The sequence below is a fragment of the Lissotriton helveticus genome, chromosome 2_2 (genome assembly GCF_964261635.1).
Source record: "Lissotriton helveticus chromosome 2_2, aLisHel1.1, whole genome shotgun sequence".
NCBI lineage: Eukaryota > Metazoa > Chordata > Amphibia > Caudata > Salamandridae > Lissotriton > Lissotriton helveticus.
Window position 1 is genome coordinate 141,435,612 of NC_136060.1, and position 14,862 is coordinate 141,450,473.

Genomic DNA, 14,862 nt, shown 5'->3' on the forward strand with positions numbered 1-14,862 from the left:
TGCCACCCCACTTGTGATCTGTCAATCAGTTGCTTCAGGCCTACGTCACAGGGCCTGCCTGACCATGTATTTCTGACTCTGGTTGATGGAGAATTCCTATCGGGTGATTTCCACAACAGTGATATTGATCCAGCAAAATGCCAGGATGAACACTTCACAGTCAACAAAGAATTTCAAATGGGCCCATTCAAGTTTCCTGGCTGTTCCGCTGGGGGTCAAGTTTTATGTTCACCTTGATCTTGATTAGTCTAAGTCTAACTAATCTTCACAGACCAACACTCTTCATTTGGTCAATGGACCATTAGTCCAGTAGTTGATGGTGATATTAACAATTAACTAATTTACAGATCTTAGTGAAATAACCACAGACTCTGGGTAAGATTCAATGAATTCTATCTAAATATTAGTCATAATTGAACACTCATTAGTACAAATTCACAGTGCAAACTCCATCAACTTTCATGGGAGTGAAAATTAATTTAACGATATATTCAATTCACAGAATAATTCAACAATTTAATGCATTAAGAGTGGATAGATGAAGAGACAAAAGGCATAATAAATCATTCATTTGCAAAAGGTATGCAAATTTAAAGACAAAATAATATTTACCCAAGGGTGATAACGGGAAAACCGGCGCTCTGGCCAAAGGGCTGATGGAGGGCCCCTGATTAAGAGTCAGGAGACAAAGACTATAGGACAGGATCAGGACAGGGCAATACTTACTAAAATTTCTCTACAGACCCGACACACCAGGGCGCATTCCTCTCTTACACTGTCTCCCGCCTCGATATTCTTCCGGAATCTTCAATCTAATCAGGTTGTCATTCAGCTGTGAATCTTCACTGTATGTTCTCTGTTTTCCTAATCAGCAGCAGCTCTCGTCTCTCTCTCTCTGTCTCTCTCTCAGCATCGATGAAGAAAACGACGATCTCTCTCTCTAACTTTTTAGTCACTCTAGGTATACTCTTTATATCTGCGTGTCCCACCCTCAAAAGTTGCAAACATTGGTGGATCAGGGACTGTGATTGGGCAGGGGAGTTGTCATCACCCCATGCGGTCATGTTTAATTTCTTAATGAATTCTTTCGTCTAACAACCCCTTCCCCTTTAGCTTATCTATTATTCTGCCTTATTTCCTTTTCACATGCATTTAATGTTTCAAAATAAAACATATTTCAATTAACCCTGGGCGGGCGGCTACGTTCCGTGCACGGAGTGTGCGTAGTGCCGGCTTCTACGCATTTTGCGTAGCAGGCGTAGAATCCGGCACTATGCACGCTCCGCAGACGGAGCGTAGCTGGCCGCCACCCGCCTCCCTCCCGCCCTCCCTAAATACTTTAAATTAAAAGTGTAAAAGAATTAAAAGGCACTTACCTTGCCCGCCGCTGCCCGCCGCGTCCCCGGGGCTCGCTATCTTCATGGCTTCCGTCTTGTGTATCTAATGCGCATGCGCGAGCGGCCGCGCATGCGCATTTCTCACGAGAAATGCGCATGCGCGGTCGCCCGCGCATGCGCATTAGATACACAAGACGGAAGCCATGAAGATAGCGAGCCCCGGGGACGCGGCGGGCAAGGTAAGTGCCTTTTAATTCTTTTACACTTTTAATTTAAAGTATTTAGGGAGGGCGGGAGGGAGGCCTGTGGTGCGTAGTGGGGCTACGCGGAGTGCGGAGGTGGGCGTAGTTTCTCGCCCACTTCACGTAGCTCCACAAAGCCCCACTACGCCCACTACGCCCAGGGTTAATTTCAATAACGTTCCACAGTCGAAGAAAGCGTTCACACAGTGACTTGTGCTTGGCTCTTGGCAGCCTGTCAGCGACACGGTCAGTGGGTCACATAATTATCACATTGCACTTGTCTAGCTCACTTCCATCTTCACCACCATCTTTTTTTCTTTGCATATCCCATTAGGCCCAAACGTACACTATTAATAAAGGAATCATAAACAGATGTTAATTTCTCAAATGTGTGATTGTCACTGTTCACCACCCACTTCTACTCAATCCCATGTTAATTTCTTTTACTTTAAGCAAAAACATTAGCAGCAACAGCTCTCTTTAAGTACAGGCAAGCATATGCCAGGCATGCGGTGCCTCAGGACCTAACGTCAGTAACTCTTACGCATGCTTGAGAGTTTTCCCTCTCAAACAGGTTAGTCACGTGGTTATCTACGTAGTTCTGGTTTGCACATGCACAAAAGCGGTTTTCGGTTTAAAGTAAGGTTTGGTTGCGCTGCAAACTATTCTTTGTTATTTAAGCGTGTATAAAGCGAATGTATGACGTTACTTAGCATGATATTACTTAGCATGCCTTTTCTACGAAGTTTTTACTTCACAAATGCCTTTACTTAGCAGTATTTTACTACGCATACCATTACTTCGCAAAAACAATTAAAAGCATGAAATTGGCATTACTTAGCAGTACATTACTTCGCAGTATTTTACTGCGCATAAAGATTATTTTTTTTATTTTTTCCCCACACACCAACACTACCCTCCACGCCCCTACACTTCCCGAAACCCTAAATCACTACCCTTCACTACACATACACTACATCGCTACCTTAAACCCTAAAACACTTCCCCTACAGTACACATACACTACAACACTACCCTAAACCCTAAAACACTTCCCCTACACTACACATACACTACAACACTACCCTAAACCCAACCCCCTACACTACACATACACTACAACTCTACCCTAAAACACTACCCTCTACACTACACTACAACACTACCGTAAACCCTAAAACACTACCCTACACTACACATACACTACAACACTACCCTACACCCTAAAACACTACTCTACACTACACATACACTACAACACTACCCTAAACCCTAAAACACTACCCCTACACTACACATACATTACAACACTACCCTAAACCCTAAAACACTACCCTATACTACAACTCTAACCTAAACCCTAAAACACTACCCCCTACACTACACATACACTACCCTAAACCCTAAAACACTACCCTACACATACACTACAACACTACCCTAAACTACACATACACTACAACACTATCCTAAACCCTAAAACACTACCCCCTACACTACACATATACTATAACACTACCCTAAAACACTACCCCTACACTACACATACACTACAACACTACCGTAAATCCTAAAACACTACCCCCTACACTACACATACACTACAACACTACCCTAAAACCTAAAACACTACACCCTACACTACACATACACTACACTACCCTAAACCCTAAAACACTACCCTACACTACACATACACTACAACACTACCCTAAACCCTAAAACACTACCCCCTACACTACAACGCTACACTAAACCCTAAAACACTACCCTACACTACACATACACTACAACACTACCCTAAACCCTAAAACACTACCCCCTAAACTACACATACACTACAACACTACCCTAAACCTTAAAACACTACCCCCTACACTACACATACACTACAACACTGCCCTAAACACTAAAACACTACACCCCACACTACACATACACTACTACACTACCCTAACTACACGGCCCCACTTACCTCTCTCTGCCCGTGGTCCCTCTCTTCACCTACAACCATGGATCCACTCTTCTCCTGCGAAGTAACGGCATAAGCTAAGTAAAGGCATATGCGAAGTAAAGGCATGCTAAGTAAAAGCATGTGAAGTAAAAGACAATGCTAAGTAAAAGATGCTAAGTAAAAGAAGTGTGAAGTAAAAGATGCGAAGTAATGGTTGTTTACCGTATAAAGCTCTTTTCCCCATATGTGAATGTTGTACGCATGTTATTTTCGTCTTCTTTACTATTTCTAGTGATAAGTACTTGTTAATGAAAGATTCGTCCGAGCAAGTTTCATTCCTTGAATCCTTCTCCATCAATGTGATTTTGTGTTCATGAACACATATTTAATTGTGGACATCCACTTTTTCAATATTAACAAAACTTTCCCCTTCATGGCTCTAATTGCCACCTATGGGTTGCCAGGTACCAACCTTATGCCTCTGGAAAATAGGTGAACCTTCTCAACCAAGCAGGAGAAGGCAATGAAGGGGAGAAGATAGGCCAAGGGGAAAATAAGGGGTAAACAACAATAAATTCAACAAACTAGAAGCCCTGTATTGCAGCATGCTGGTGCCTGAAAAGCCAGGATTGGCTGAATCCGTCATATGTGATATTAGTCCAATTGGTAAATAAGTAAAACATAAATCTCGCATTTACGAGACTTTGAGCTACTGGCATTGTAAATGTCAATAGCTTAAATTCTCGCAAATGCGAGACCTATTGAATTGCAAATATTGTTTGTTTCCAAGCGCCCCATGCTGTGCTTGCACTTAATAGAGGCCACACCCCTTTCTTTAGACGAGCTGCGTCTAAGGAAAGGGGTGTGGTCTCTATTAAGTGCAAGCGTGGCATGGTGCACTTGGACACAACCCACAAAAAAAATGTGTAAAGCAATAGGTGTTGCCTTTGCGAGAGTTTAAGCTATTGTCATTTATAATGCCAATAGCTCAAACTCTCCTAAATGCGAGAGATATGGCATTCCGAAGAAGCGGCCACCATTGAACCGACTGCTTGGAAAGTGAAAGCGCGCATGGCACACTGAATGGTGCTAGACAAAACTCACTAAAGAAATAGTGCTTATAGTCGAAATAACACAGACGGTGTAAAAACAAAAGTAAAAGGTCAGTCCTCATGGGAGGTTTTAAATGAACACAAAGCGGTACTAAGGAGGGACAACAAGTCGATTACCAAATCAGAAGCCAGCATTTATAAAGGACAAAAACACAAGCCAATAAAAAATATGGACGGAGGTTCAAGTGCATACTCTAATAAGGCATGCCTCACAGAGCAGCGCTGCCCAGGCTGGCCCTATAAAACACAGTTTACAGTTAAATAATTTTTGACCTACTTTCTGAAGCCAAAGGTTTATTAAAGTAATTGTTAAAGGTCTGAGATCGCATTTCACCTGGAGATATCACAATATAGGTACTAATGTCAAACATTCACAATACTCTAAAAATAAAAACGTGCTTTGCCACAAAAAAAAGTTGCTGCTCACCACCATGAGCCCCCTCCCCCCACATACACCATGTATTGGCCATAAATCAGGGTCGGATTGGTAAGGCGAGCACTCGGGCAATGGCCGACGGGCCGGTATCTGAGTTCCAGCTGTGGACTTTTTTTTGAGCAGCCTGGGGGCTGATTTGGTTGGCATCTGTGTGGTTTGGATGAAGCCAGCGGCCCAGTGGGTGCTCGAGTGAGCTTTCTGGAGGCAGAAGGGCCTCTATTACCTCCCTTTTACAAACAGGCGGAGGTATCACTCCCTTTCTCTTGCTAGAGGCCCATTAATGTATGCAGATTGAGCGAGGGTAGGGGGTCTGAGCTGAAGTGGCATCACTTGTATTCAGGTGTAGTTCACAAGTTTGAACTAACCTGTGCCTTTTTTTAACTAAGGGAATTTATCAAAACATGTGTCTGTAAGAGACCTGCCCCATTCTTTTCATAAAACTTCCCTCTAGCATGTTTTTAAATGTAGGCCACTTTTTAGGTCTTGCTAAGCCAGCGCATGCCCTGCTCTGTGAGAGATTTAGTGTGTGGCTCCAGAAAATGCTACCACACGCTTTTGCTTGTGGCGGCCTAGAGCTTGCGGTTACGCGCTTGTGCGCGCGCGCCTCGCTCCTCCTCTCCAATGCTCACTATGCCTCCACTTCCTCCTCTTTTCTTAAGGCTGTAACGCAATGAGGCTCGACAATACTTCTAAGGGGGGCATGGGGCATCATGTGTGAGCGTGGTTTCTTTTGCGGATGATCGGGACGGGCAGCAAAGGAAAAGGACTCTGTCTCTTCCTTACTGCCCAGACAAGACAGGGACAATGTCCTCTTCTTTTCTGTGCTGGCAGTTGACCCCCGCACTTCCTATTATTCCCTCTCTTTTTGTCTTGCTCCTCACTTACTAAAAATCGTGACTTAAAGAAACAGTTCACAACATCTCATTCCTTCTTACATTTAGTTGCTTCCCTGTGAAATGGATCCAAAAAAAACAAAAACACCCTTGCCTTTTTTCTGATATTTTTCTATTCCAAAGTGCAGCCTCAGGATGGAGAGAAATAAAAGGTTTTAAATATGAAAAATAAATATATAACTAAATAAAGCAAGACAGAGTGTTTGCAAAGTGGCCAGATTGGTTTTATTCACATCCAAACACATCAGCCTCACTTTACAGACTTTGCAGTGAAGCGCTACTTTTCTTTTCTCGTCTTTCTTTGAACAGCATTGTTGTCCCCACTGGGGAAGTGCACCATTCCTGGATGCATTGGCATCAAAGGCATATTCACAGGATAAGCCCTCAGTCCAATTTTTATTTGCCTATTATTTTGATTTCATCATATTTGTGTGGTTAAATTGGGCTGAGAGATAACAACCACCCGGTCCCCCAGTGTCTCCTATTAAAGAAAACAGCATAACAGGTGGCAGAATATCACACTTGAAGAAATTGCTGGTAGCCAGCAGGCTAACCAGCCCTACGACGCACAACCAAGATGAGTCCATAGGCTTTTGAATGTTTAGAACAATAAAGAAAACTTTGTAAAACCACAATGGATTTCAATGAAAATTGCGATCTTACAGCAATAAAGTCACTATTGTGTGCTGAAAATTGCAAATGTTCACAAAAACAAAGAAAATAACTTTTCCATTAAAAAAATAGGGAAAAAGCTTGCTGCACAAAGCCGAAGGACATGCGTCCTGTGTTGGCAACCAGTGTGGATTGGCCACCGCCAAAGGTGTTGCCTAGCGGGTGTTTGAAATTAAGCAGCAGGGACTTGGTGCCCACAGGGGCCAACCACTGCTGTGCTTGGCCAATGGCTGTGAATAGCCAGTGTTAGCTGCTTGCCATGGATTGGACTAAGGCCTTTCTGAAAGCCATGCCACACAGCAGTTCCCCAATGTGCACAGTAGAAGACTGTCTGAAAGTGTTCGCCGACTATGGTGTGATGGGCCATGTTCTGCTGCCAACGCCGCTGTGCACAGCTGAAGGCCTTGCGTTGTGGGGGTTGAAAATTACGTTTTAAAAAAACATTTGAAAAATGAGCTATTGTCTGGTGCAAAATCACTTAAATTCTGTAGCTTTCTTTAGCAATACACCCAACATACACCATAATACTCACCATTTAAAAGGCTCAAAACACAAATTGGCATAAACAAAAAAAAAAGCATTGGCATAGCCACTAGGTTTCGCTTTTGGGACCTTATAAGTATTTAGTTATGCAGCATAATATCCTTGGTGCAACAACATAAACTGTTGCATGGCTTAACACTTATAAGGTCCCAAAGGCGAGACCTATTGGCTATGCCAATGCTTATTTTTAGCGTGGCCGGGCCAATTTTTGATCCCAATCCAACCCTGCCATACATCACTATCAACTAAGTACCAAACGCCCTGCTGTCGGGTCACACTGTCGACCTACAGTAGCAAGAAGGTAAATATATGTGTCCAAATTTGTAAAAATTAAGCCTCTCTGCAGTGCTAAAATCTATAGTAAAAGTGTAAGCCTTGTTGTACTTGGTTGAAACGGATAGAGTACGTTAGACAGCACGGTGAAAAGATTTCCCAAGCGGTCCAGAAACTAAAGAGCACTGACAAACGAACAAGCACTACGTGGAACACTCGGAGTTAAACTAGAGGAAGCACAGCCCTCATTGAAATTTGCCCAAAACATGAGCACGCTCTGCCGAAAGAAGCCCAAAACAGGCCCAACCCTAAAGAGTAAGAAATCGGCTAGAAAACTGACAGAGAATACAAATGTTTTATTCACAGAACAGCTTTAAAAATGTCAAATAACGGTCATGAAAATCAAGAGAAGCACTCATCCTATGTTAATCTTTTCTATTTAATCATCTCCTTATTTTGCACATCTTGTGTGTTTATTCAAACCACTTAAGAAATAATTCGGCCAAAACACAAATGTTACTGCTTCGTACTTTTTCCTGCATGGCATTCCTAGTTACAAGGGAAGACGTTGCATTTCAATATGGCCCCTTCCTTCTCCGTAGTTCCTGACCTAATGTTGCTCCTGATAGTCCCGTGTCTCTGCGAACTCTATGTGAGTTGCCCCTAATGCCACGTCGTTGATTAGCGTCCCTTGTCTATTGTCACTTCCCATAAGACTCCCGGGTGCCGCTGTTGGATAGCGTCACTTCACAGCCTCACTGAACTGGGGCTGACGTTTATACCACGTGATTTATCGGCGTTTCTTGGGGTCATTCCTCTAATACTAACTATTCACTTCTGAGTTCTCTGATGTCTTTGATGTTGGTAGTGGTTCCAGGGATGTTGACTCGTGGTGCTGAAACAGCGGCAACGCCGGTCATGAGGTGATTTTGACTAGTAAGTGTCCATTTAAATTTAATTGGTTCGTGCTGGGTGTTTGTAAAGCGCAGTATAAGTGAATGTTTCATACATTGCTCTGTGGTTAGGGTGGCTGTGGGCTGTCAGAGGCATTGATGGTGTAGGCACATGGGAAATCTGGGTTCTGCCTTAGTGCTGAGACTAAATCTTTACTTTCCAGGTGGTGTTGATGAATCTTTGGTGTGTCGGATGTTTGTATTTTCCTTTATTGTTTGTTCTTTATGACCATGCTCTGGCTTGTCATGTAACAGCATCTGAAAGCTAACCCGTATTGCGGTGGCTGTCTCAAGGTGCAGCAACGGGTGGGGTGGTGCTTTTGTTTTTGTCATTGAGCAGTTGCAATTCTGATGGTTTGTTGGCTCTGGTGCCAATATAAGTTTGAGGTTTTGGTGTCAATGTAGTTATAAACTTATGATTCTGGGTTCTGAGTTGAGTGATAATGGAATTGATCATAGAGGTACGTGATTTAGTGGTGGAGTGGCTTAGTGCCAATATCGGCAACCCCAAGTGGTGGGTTAACTTATGTGCGATCCAAGGGCAGGCAGCGGTGACTAACCTAATCTGCCCTGCTCGCCTGATGAGCCAAATTGCGCTGTGCCCAACCCAATCGGTGCACCCATTTATGTGGGGATTATTCCACTTACATACCATGGACTAGCAGTCAATAACTTTACTCATGCCTAGTAGGGGCGGAGCGTTACAAGGCTAGCCCCTGCTTGCTCAGGCTTACAACCGCTCGAAAGAAGAGCAGGTGCCAACATTTTCATCCAGGGTTCTGCCGTAAAGACTCCTAGGTTTTGGCATAAGGCATATAGGTATAAATACCTGTCCTCAGCCGACTACGCCCAGAAATGATGCCGCAGAGCTGCCGGACATGGGCGGGACTCCGGTGGGTAGGGGGTCCCGGCAGCTGGTCCGTGAGGATGTGCCTAATTCAGCACTAAGGGGGCCGCCCTCTTACAGGGCCGACTGCGTGCGCTGTATTCTAGGGATTAACCAATTTCATCTGCATACTTCTAACTTTTTTATACTTACAATGAGACAGTTTCTCTGCATATCTTCCCGATGGCACTTACGAGTAAATAAGAATTCATAGCAGAAACAGCCTAAGCCTGTTTTTTTATATTTCTTTTATTGGGTTTTAAGCAATACCATCATAGTCCAAATAGTGACTAATAACAAACACTTCGCAACCTGCCACCCCACATCAATTGTCCAGTTAACTGTGAATCGATTGTATAACAGTTATTTGTACAGAGTTACGGTCATCCCGCCACGATGTAGAGATCAGAGCACTGCAAAACAAACTTGACGAAATGGAAAGTAGACAGCGAAGGCAGAACCTCAGACTTTTCGGTATTCCCGAGGGTTCAGAGGGCTCGGACCCTCGTGCTTACATAGTCAAATTATTCCAGCGTGCCTTCCCCGACCTGGCTGATTGGGATTGGGACTCTCAACTGCAAAGAGTTCACAGGCTGCCCTTAGTAAACAGAAACAAAGGAAGTAAATTCCCCCGCCCTTTTCTGATTTTCTTTGGGAATTTTATACTTAGACAGGCAGTCTAGTCTCTATGAAAGCAAGACCCAATTCCCCTGTGGTGACAGAAGATGTTATATTCTTTGTAAGGTCAGATCTATGTAAGAATACAATGGAGAAACGTTGGAAGCTGCGGCAGCTAATAGATCCCTTTAAGTCAGCAGGGGCTCAGGTTTCCTCCAGGAACTGGCTTGTCTTAAAGTCATCAAAGCCGGCCACACACATTACTTCACTGAGGTTAAAGAAGCTGAGTTGGTACTCTCAAAAATTTGTACAGCATAATAGCACTTATAACAGGATATGTTTAAAATGAAGCTAAAGTGGGGGACACGTTAATGGTCTGATTTTGTTTTATACATGGGCGATCCAAGTCTTATATACTAGAGGGCGAGGGATCTTTAGACAGATGCACCCTTAGTGGCTGCCCTTCGAGCGGCAGCGGGTGTTAGAGGGGGGTTTTCCCTTTAGGTACTCAGGGGTGGGGGGTAAGACAGGGGTTGGTGGTGGGTTGGGGGGTTGGGTGGAGGGGAAAAAAGTAGAAAAGGACAAGACAAGCTTCAGGGTGGTTAATTTTGCAGACTGCAAATGGTTATTATGTCTTTCTTTCACCACGCTCCTCCTCCAATGTGTTATTCATACCGCATCATGTGCTGGCAAGTTTCATTCCATTACCTCGTCATTACTCTCAGCATTGATCCCATTTCATTCAGTTGTTCTAGCTCAATTGCCACTAGATCCTATTATGACGTGCCTCCCTGATTGTCCTTTCTACTTTGGACCTCCTTGTGGATCCCACTCTCCACTTTGATCCACTTCAGAAATTCTTTTTGTCATTATTTCACAGTGGAGACACAGCCCACTTTCATTTCACTTTAATACACTTTTTCTTAATCGTCAGCCTCAGTTTTATTATCTTAACATACTTTTTGGTCGTTTAGTCATGATTGGAAGTCTTAGTAAACATGTTTGTATATCTTTAATCACAATACACCCAAGCACACTCTATCATTATATCTATAATCCAATAGCAAAGGAGATTTTTCCTTCTGGTGTGTTTCCAATGAGTCCTTAGTCCAAATGTCCCTTGAGCAAGGTGTCAAGAAATGCTTGAACCACACTTCCAAATCAGGTCTTTTTAGTTTTTATTTCCACAACAAACGAAGAAAAAGCAACAGCCGACGCGCGTTTCGCCTACAGGGCTTTTTCAAGGCTCAAAGCGCTTATCCTGTTGGTACTGTGTCCATCTGTAAGGGCACAGCTGATGTGAAACTCATCTCCACCACATTCAGTGGGTATAAAATGGATTCAGACGTGCTTAATCTGAACCATGACCCATCTCCTTTGATGTGCGATCTATATTGGGCCATTTTTCCAGAGGTATGCATATCATCAATAAGATATCGTTAGCCGAAAGCATGATTATGATACGTCAACTCCCTAGGGAAACAGTCTCCCAAATGTCTCTGCTAGTTGTGCTAGTTGTTAAATTGTAAATGCAAAAATCAGTGGAGAGGGCAGCACTGGTACGTTCTTCTCAGGATCTGCCAGCTGCCTGATAGCCTTCTGCGAATCTCATCTGTGCTGTGCTTTCCTTGTAAAGGAAGAAGGCCAATTGTAAGAACAACTCCCCTAGGTCAAAGCATTAGTGCGCCTGCTTCATGTAGGCCCAGTTAACCATATCAAATGCTTTATGCGCATCCAAACAGACCATAGCACTCCTCTCCATGGTGTGAGTGATCTGCTTCATGATCAGCAGGGCCTAGCTCATTGTTAGAAATTGGGTTTTTGGTTGGCTCGGTTATACATCCTAAGCCCGGCAGAGCACACCACTCTAGTCAGGGCAAGTAAGTTACACACCAAAGATAACCCATGCTAACCCTCTTGATGGCTTGGAAAGAGCAGTCCGGCTTATCCCAGAGGCAATGTGTCAAGTATTAGTACTTGCACACACAAACATAGTGAAAACTTCATAAAAGTACTCCACACCATTTTAAAAAACACGACCAATATTTGTCTGATTAAAACAAGACAAAAACAACAAAAATCCAACATACACAAATCAGGGTATCACTTTTGAAGGATTACATCAAGTATAGCTTTTAGAAATCAAAAATAGCTCCAACGAGGGTCGAAGACCCCACACAGTCAGCCCGACCTCGATGGAGCGAGGACCGGTTACGGAGTTGGGCAGATCCCAGTACGGTACCTTAGAAACGTTGTGAAAAACAAAAATTATGCAAAACACAAGGGAGGTGATGCGTGGCAGAGGCCAGTGTGGTGTCAGGTCCTTACTGTTGCACGGGGGTGAGGCGTCTGTTCCTTACTGCTGGGCAGCTGAGGTAATGCGTCGGTTCCTTACTGCTACCTCTTGGGCCAATAACTCCATGTGCTCTATCAAAAGCTGGTGGAGAAGCATTCTCATCAGCCCTGATTGTATGCAGATGGTCAGCTGTAAAAGCCAAAATATCTTTGCCCTCCGCTCCTCGTGGGACCCCCCCTGATGCAGATGTTATTACGTCGGCTTCTATTTTCTAAATCTACTTGCTTCACCTGCAGATTAAATTGTTGGTCCTCTAGTTCAGCCATTCTACGTCAAAGACTCTCATGATCCTCTGCACATGTATCCATTGTACGCTCAAGGTTGTCCACCCGACCCCAATTTCTGTGGCATCCTGACGGATCTCTTGCAGGCAAGATGTAAAATCGTTCTTGAGTGATCCGATTTCATTTTTAATTTCCTGCAGAAAAGAGGTCATAAAAGCCTGTGTAATTGGTGCTGTCACCGAATCTTCAATTACAGAAACTCCCGAGGGTCAGAGGTAGGCTGCGGCTGAGGGTTGGATTTCAGCCATAGGGAGAAAACAGAGTTGTCTTTTGCTGGGGTAGTTACGGGATCTTTTTTTTTTTTTTAAACAGATTTTATTGATTGCATGGGAAACACATATTACGCAAAGCTCTGATATCCAGAGACAATCACAGTATCGATGTAGCAGGTACAAATGCATTCAGTTCTTATAATAGAGTAAACATATATGCAATAATATGAAACTGAAGAACCCCCCGCCCCTCCGACCCCCCTCCCCGCTGCCTGCTCTGCCTGAGTCATGCTTGTCTATTGAAACTCCTGCCATGTGCACCAATGTGTCTGTAATACAGTTCTGACTGTCGACCGGTCAGGGAGGGTGGATTGCATCGTCCTCAGGTGGCGGGTCGAGTTCCAGACCCCGATAATCCGCCCACCTCTTCTAAATTTTGAAGTGCTTTCGAGGGCAGCCCCTAGCCACGTAGATGGGCTGCTCCAGCCCCATACAAAAGTCCATTCCCTTTTTCCAGGCTACGAGCGACGGGGCCTGGGGCGCCTTCCATGAGCGGGCAATGTCTCGTTTGGCCAGTGTTAGTCCCAACAATAATAAATGACGCTCGTACACATTGCCCCCTACTCCAGCCATGACATGTAGGAGAGCCAACTTGGGATCCCTCTGTAGCACTCATGCCAACACCTCATCCAGGCATCGGAACACCCCATTCCAGAACCGCTGAAGCACCCTGCAGTCCCATACCGTATGTATCAGTGTTCCCACCTCTGACCCACATCTAAGGCAATCCGGGGATGCAATTAGGCCCGCCCTCCATAAGCGTTGTCTGGTATAGTATGTGCGATGAAGGTATCTAAATTGGACCAGTCGCAGGCGCGTGGAGATCGCTGCTCCCCTGGGACCCTCCAGAGCCTCCACCCAATCCTCCTCATCCATTTCCCCAATATCCTGCTCCCATGTGGCCTTGAGTCGCTGCAGGTCTGTGGAGCAGTGTCGTACAAGGGTTTGGTAAATGCGGGACAGTTTCTTATCGGGCAGCACCCCCATGAAAACTTTAGCCTCCTTTTGTCTCGCCTGTTTCAGGATAACATCCCTATCAGCGTAGTTTAATAGCTTGGCGATTATGGGCCGCGGGCGCTCACCAACCGGGGGTTTCTTTGTCAGCGCCCGGTGGGCCCTCTCGACCACAAAGCAGCAGGAGAGAGTGTCTGCTGGAATCCAGCTCTCCAGCCATTGCGTCAGGAAACGCTCCGCATTGCCCCGTTCACAATCCTCTGGAAAGCCTAAGAAGCGAAGGTTGCTGCGCTGGGCTCGACTCTCCGCGTCTTCGGCCCATAGAACCAGGCCCTTCTGAATTCTCTCCAGGGCAACAACCCTCTTTTTCAATGTTGTGACATCGTCCTCCACCGCCGATATGCGCGTTTCCGCACCTGTAATGCGTTCCACAGCGTTTCGCAGGTCCTGCCGTAAGAGCATCATGTCGGAGCCCACCGCCCCGATCTTGGCGTCCAGTGCGTCTCTGGATTGCGTGATTGCCGCCAGAAGCGCTGCGTTGTCCGGCACCTGCGGCTGTGCTCCTTTCGCACCAGCCGCCTCAGTAAATGTATCGATTGGTCCCTGCTTGCCCTGACTTCCACCAGCGCCTCGTGTCATCTTGAGTTATGCGTGGAGGCCTGCCCACCAGTCACTACACAGGCTGTTTATGCCGCCGGCCGCCTCACAACTATGGCCGCCAACAGCCGGTTGCCCGTCCAGGGGGGGTGTCAAGGCGTCTGTCTCAGCACTGTCCGCAGCCGACCGCCGCGCTGCCTCCTGATCGGCTCCTCGAGGAAGCTGAACGCGGGCCCCAGCCGTCACAGGGACCCAGATGTAGGAGGGGCGTCTCAGTGCGGGCAGCCCCCAGTATGCACGCGCCAGGGCCCGACTTAACCCCCGAGTATCGGCCGTCCGGCCGCGAGCTCACCGCGCAGTCAGCGCCCCAGTATAAATGCGCCGGGCCCGACTTGACCCCCGAGTATCAGCCGTCCAGCCGCCACCTCACTGCGGCGCGCCACCAGGCCGGTCACCGCAGCCGACCAGCGTCTCAGGCCC

General features: G+C 45.6%; 1 protein-coding gene across 1 annotated transcript in view; it reads left to right on the forward strand.

The window, feature by feature from the left end:
* Positions 1 to 8,200: 8,200 nt before the first annotated feature.
* Positions 8,201 to 14,862, forward strand: part of NFXL1 (nuclear transcription factor, X-box binding like 1) — a 624,964-nt gene continuing 618,302 nt past the window's right edge. Inside the window, exon 1 of the mRNA XM_078678225.1 lies at positions 8,201 to 8,398. The gene's annotated coding sequence lies outside the window, so the exon portion shown is untranslated. The remainder of the gene's footprint in view (positions 8,399 to 14,862) is intronic.